This window comes from Staurois parvus, unplaced genomic scaffold (genome assembly GCF_062004578.1).
Source record: "Staurois parvus isolate SC_StPar_1 unplaced genomic scaffold, SC_StPar_1.0 ptg000154l, whole genome shotgun sequence".
Classification (NCBI taxonomy): domain Eukaryota; kingdom Metazoa; phylum Chordata; class Amphibia; order Anura; family Ranidae; genus Staurois; species Staurois parvus.
In genome coordinates, this window is record NW_028317950.1 from 11,793,611 (window position 1) to 11,799,610 (window position 6,000).

Sequence of the window (6,000 nt, forward strand, 5' to 3'; positions counted from 1 at the left end):
TAATGCTCTCCTTGCCCGGCCTTTCAGTTTAGTATGTCTCGGTAGGTTTGCACTTGTGCCATACTCTTTACATTTTCATATGATGGATTGAACGGTGCTCCATGAGATGTTCAAAGATTAGGATATTTTTTTATAACCTAACCCTGCTTTAAACTCCACAACTGTATCCCTGACCTGTCTATTGCGTTCCTTGACCTTCATGATGCTGTTTGTTCACTAATGTTCTCTAACAAACCTCTTAGGGCTTCACAGAACAGCTGTATTTATACTGAGATTAAATTATACACAGGTGGACTCTGTTTACTATTTACTGAAAAGTTTGAAAAAAATATTTTCTACTTTCAGCTATAAAACATATCCAATAAAGACATTTAAAAAATAAAATTTCTTCATAAAGTTAGGCCAAAATGTATTCTGCTACATGTCTTTGGTAAAAAAAATCCCAATAAGTGTTTATTGATTGGTTTATGTGAAAGGTATAACGTCTAAAAGTTATGGGATATACAGTATACTGGAAGATATGCAGCTACATACACTATACTGGTAATGGCGGTGATCAGCAACGTATAGTGGGACAGGTGACAGATTTGCCAAGATGTCACCTGAACTTAGCTCTTTAATGCTTTTGTAACAAGCTTGTTAGAGCTTTTTATTTTCTTAATTTTTTGTTTATTTTTCAATAAAATCTTCAACTAAGAAGGCATTTGTTGCACCTTAGTGATATATTTATAAACGCAGCGCTCCTAAAATCAATATATACTCATGATCTGTGATAAACACATAACATAATCAAACCATACTTTTACATGTAAATCCACTTATAGTGATATATAAAAATAAAAAATATATATAATTCAAACTTTGTGATTATTATTTATCTCAAATAATTATATATAAAGTATATTTCAAATTATGTGATTATTATTTTAATTTAAAAAATATTTATAGTCCCATCCATCAATTAAGTGATTCCAAAAAATTGGCTATACACGCTTGTGGTTCACATAACCTGGAACCTGCTGGGGTAACTGCAACATGCCATGGCTATGTGATCTTTTCCTGTAGATAGCACGATTAGCCCTTTGCTGGCTGGATATCCCTGCAGGGATTAATCCCTCCTTGGTTTGCCAGGAATCACCTGCTTATCTCTCCTGATTGTCTCCACCTTATTCGTTTCACAGTGTCCGTGCGAAGAATGCCCGGAGACGTCCTTTACCAGCGCTGATCCAGTGACGTCTGAGTAGTAGCTCTTTTTTTCTCAACATAGATGACTCTGTAGCACTGGATGGCATTCCGAATGGCTGCTGCAACCTCTGTGTATCGTTCTACGTTGGGGTCCTGTGCCTTAAAAGTAACAGTGCCACTTCAAGTAAAGAAAATCCCCTTGCCATTTCCTGTGTTGTGAATCTCTTTGGTTCTTCAGTTACATCTTCCTCTTGGCTCTCTTCATCTTTTTGCTGGGCCTCTAATTCCATCAGGTCCTCATTAGTAAGCTCCTCATGTTGCACATCAAGGAGTTCAGTGAAGTTATCCTCTTGCAGATCTAGCTCCAGCTTCGTGCTAAGGGTCACTAAGTTGTTGAAGACCTCTCTGAACTCCTGAACCATCTTCTCCATGAACTTAATGAACAAACTGCGAGCAAAGGTTCTTCCAAAGTACAAAAAATGGCCACTGCCCCAGTCTATAACTGGCCTTCACAGCAAGGAGCACATGGAAGGGTGAAGCATGTCAAGCAACAAAAAAGAAAAATTCCCAACTTTAACTTGCCAGCCAGCTTGCAAATAAACCAAATTAACCTGTCTAACAGTATGCGTTAAAAACAGGGGTTTGGTTAGCACACATTTGCAAATACATGCGTAAGCTACAGAGCCTTGTCACGTCGCCTCAGTATTCTGTAGTTCCTAACTCTCCAATTCATGGTGACAACCAAAACCTTACGCCAAGCAAAGTTGATGTTTTTTATGGCCTTGTAGATGTTATAGTCCTTCCAAAATTGTTGCAAGGTTGTTCCTATTTTATCAATAGCCTTCACTACCTGATGAAAAGTATGACATAAATAATATTTCTCGAAAGTTGCAATAACTCCTTGGTCCATAGGTCCATAGGTTGGATGAGTGCTGTAGTATTTGGTGGCAGATGCACTACTTTGATGTTGGGATGAAAGTCATCCATGAATTGGGGGTGACCTGGTGCATTGTCAAGCAGCAAAAGAATGTTGAATGGGATATCTTTCTCCGAACAATATTTCTCTATATCTGGGATAAAGTGGTGGAAAAACCAGTCCTGGAAAATGGCCTGTGTAACCCAGGCTTTGGAGTTACTCTTCCACACAATAGATAGAGAGCCCTTGGCTATGTTTTTGAGGGCTCTTGGGTTCTCTGAATGGTAAACTAGGAGAAGCGTTAGTTTCATATCACCGGAAGCATTGTCAGCAAACAACAGAGTAAGTCTGTCCTTTGCTGCTTTGAAGCCTGGCATCACCTTTTCCTCTTTACTGATGTAACTTCGTTCTGGCATCCTCTTCCAGTACAGTCCTGTCTCATCAACGTTAAAAACCTGTGGGGGTAACTAAGCACCTTCGTCAATAATTTCTCAAAATGTAGCTGGAAATTCTTGGGCAGCTTTGGTATCTGCACTCGCAGCCTCATCACTTACTTTTACGTTGTGAAAGTTGGCTCTAGCCTTGAATCTGTTGAACCACCCATGGCTGGCAGTAAAAGATTAACACTGTTCACCCCGTTTTTTCTTCAAGTCTTCAAACAGGCTTTTAGATTTTTCTTGAATAAGCATTAAGCTGAGTGGGACTCAACGCTGATGCTGATCCTGCATCCACACACTGAGAAGTTTCTCCATCTTCTCTGTCACTTTACCACGCTTTTTGGATATTATTGTTGACTTCATAGGCACAGCGGACTTCACATGTTCCCTGATCTTAGCCTTGTTCTTTAGAATTGTGCCAGTGGTTGAACGGTTCATGTTATAAGAATGAGCAATGTCTACTATCTTTTCGCCTCAGTCCAATTTTCTCAATTATTTTCACTTTTGTTTCCATGGTTATTGCTTTGCGCTTCCTAGCAGTATACCTCCACATCACCACTGCTTTTCCTCTTGCTTCCGGACATCCGGGCTCTGTACAGTACACCATCGTGCTGTACAGTAAGCACACAGCAGCACAGCTGTGATAATGTCCGGCAGACACGTGAGCTACTTCCATGCTTTGTTCGCATCTACGAATGTTCATAATGTGAGGTCCATTCGTATCTGTGAAAGTTCGCAATTCGAATGTTCATAAGTCGGGGAACTTACTGTACTAGATATTACTATGATGTATATATAATAGATTTCTATGATGTAAAAACAATATATTACTATGATGTATATATAATATATTGCTATAATATACAGCGCTGAGCAAATCCTTTGGCGCTATATAAATACTGTATAATAATAATAATGTATAATAATATATTACTTTGATGTGAATCTAATAGATTGCTATGATGTAAAAACAATATATTACTATGATGTGAATCTAATAGATTGCTATGATGTAAAAACAATATATTACTATGATGTGAATCTAATAGATTGCTATGATGTAAAAACAATATATTACTATGATGTGAATCTAATAGATTGCTATGGTGTACATACACATGATTGTTATGGTATACAGTGTAGGAAATAAGTATTTGCTCCCCTGCTGATTTTGAATGTTTGCCCACTCACAAAGAAATGATCAGTCTAAAAATCGAATGGTAGGTGTATTGTAACACAGAGAGACAGAATAGTATAAAAAATTCAAAAGAAATGCATGTCTAACAAATTATGCACTGCACCAGGTCACCCCCAATTCATGGATGACTTTCATCCCAACATCAAAGTAGTGCATCTGCCACCGAATACTACAGCACTCATCCAACCTATGGACCAAGGAGTTATTGCGACTTTCGAGAAATATTACCGTATTTATGTCATACCTTTCATCAAGCAGTGAAGGTTATTGATGAAACTGGAACAACCTTGCGACAATTTTAGACATGCATTTCTTTAGAATTTTTGGTTGCTATACTTTCTCTCAGTATTACAATACACATATCATTTGATTTTTAGACTGATCATTTCTTTGTGGGTGGGCAAACATTCAAAATCAGCAGGAGATCAAATACTTATTTCCTTCACTGTATGTAAATTATATCACTATGATGTGTATAAAATAGATTGCTACAATGTATATACAGTATATTACCATATTGCACATACATTACATTGCTATGGTGTACAGTTGGTACAGACACACAAGGTGACACACACGGGTTAAAATGCCAATTAGAGGTTAATGTCCCACATCTGTGGCTTTTTAAATTACAATTAGTGTCAGTGTATAAATAGTCAATGAGTTTGTTAGCTCTTACGTGGAAGCACTGACTAGGATAGATATGAGCCATGGGGATCAGAAAAGAACTGTCAAAAGTCCTGCGTAACAAGATAATGGAACTTTATAAAGATGGAAAAGGACATATAAAGATCTCCAAAGCCTTGAATATGTCAATCAGTACTGTTAAATAACCTAATATGAAGTGGAAAGTTTGGGGATCTCTTGATACCAAGCCAAGGTCAGGTAGACCAAGAAAGATTGCAGCCTTAACTGACAGAAGAATTGTCCAGGACTCAAAGAAAAACCCACAGGCAACCTCAAAAAATATACAGGCTGCTCTGGAAAAAGATGGTGTGGTTGTTTTTAAGGAGTACAATACGGTTATACTTGAACAAAAATGAGCTGTTTGGTCGAGGTGGCAGAAAGAAGCTTTTACTGCACCAATGCCACAAAAAAGCCCGGCTACAATATTCCTGACAACACCTTGACATGCCTAACCGGGCCTTTGTGTGTCATTGATGCAATAAAGGCTTCTTTTGACTAATTGACTATTTATACACTGACACTAATTGCAATTTAAAAAGCCACAGTCGTGGGACATTAACCTCTAATTGGCATTTTAACCCGTGTGTGTCACCTTGTGTGTCTGTACCAAGGCCAAACATTCCAGGGGATGGAAACTTTTGATCATGGCCATTTGGGTGATTTCTGTTATCAATATGATTTAAAAAGGAGCCAAACAACTATTTGATAATAAAGGGCTTCATATGATCATCATCCTTCAATAACAGAACATTTTTTGGCATGATCAGTCATATTTTTAATATCAATGCCAAAATTTCACAATTTCTGCCAGGGTATGTAAACTGTTGAGCACAACTGTATATACAATACACTAAAACACTTTCTTTCACTGACACAGGCTTTGTAACTTTGAAGTGAAGCTAGCGGTGGCCAGGCAGTGAGCATTTTCACATACAGGTCTTCATTGGCAGCCTGCCTCTATTTTGTTTCAAAGATTGTTTCCCTGTTGCAATAGCTGATGTTGCTGGCCTTCTTCCAAAAATGCTAGTTCCTTGGCTGCACTTGGCTTCTGGATCAATGACCTGGACAAGCATGCAGAAATGTAATCTGGAGAAAATTGGGAGTACTCATATCTACAAGTGAGGCTGATGGGATTTTGGAACTAGAGGCCTCTGGATTTTACAGAGCGATTGTCATTGTTTACTGGGACACTTGGCTGTTCAGCTGATGGACATCAGGCAATGGAGTTGAGGACCTCTAAATTTCCACCACTTTGTAGACATACGGGTCAACATACACGATACACCATATACCTACAGGCTCCTACACTACAGTTTTTGGTCAATCTAAAGGAGATTATGCGGTCACTAAAGGCAAAACTGGATAGAGGAAGGGAGGGTTATAACCAGGGGCGGACTGACAACTCATGGGGCCCCCGGGCAATAGGGGATCATGGGGCCCCTGTGTCCTTGGCCAAACTCAAAAAAGCCTATGTAAAAGGTACCAGGGGCATCTCATGGGGCCCCCTACTGACCCCAGGCCCAAGGTCAGTCCACCCCTGGTTATAACCCCATGTCGGTTTTTTCCCCAGCGGTGTA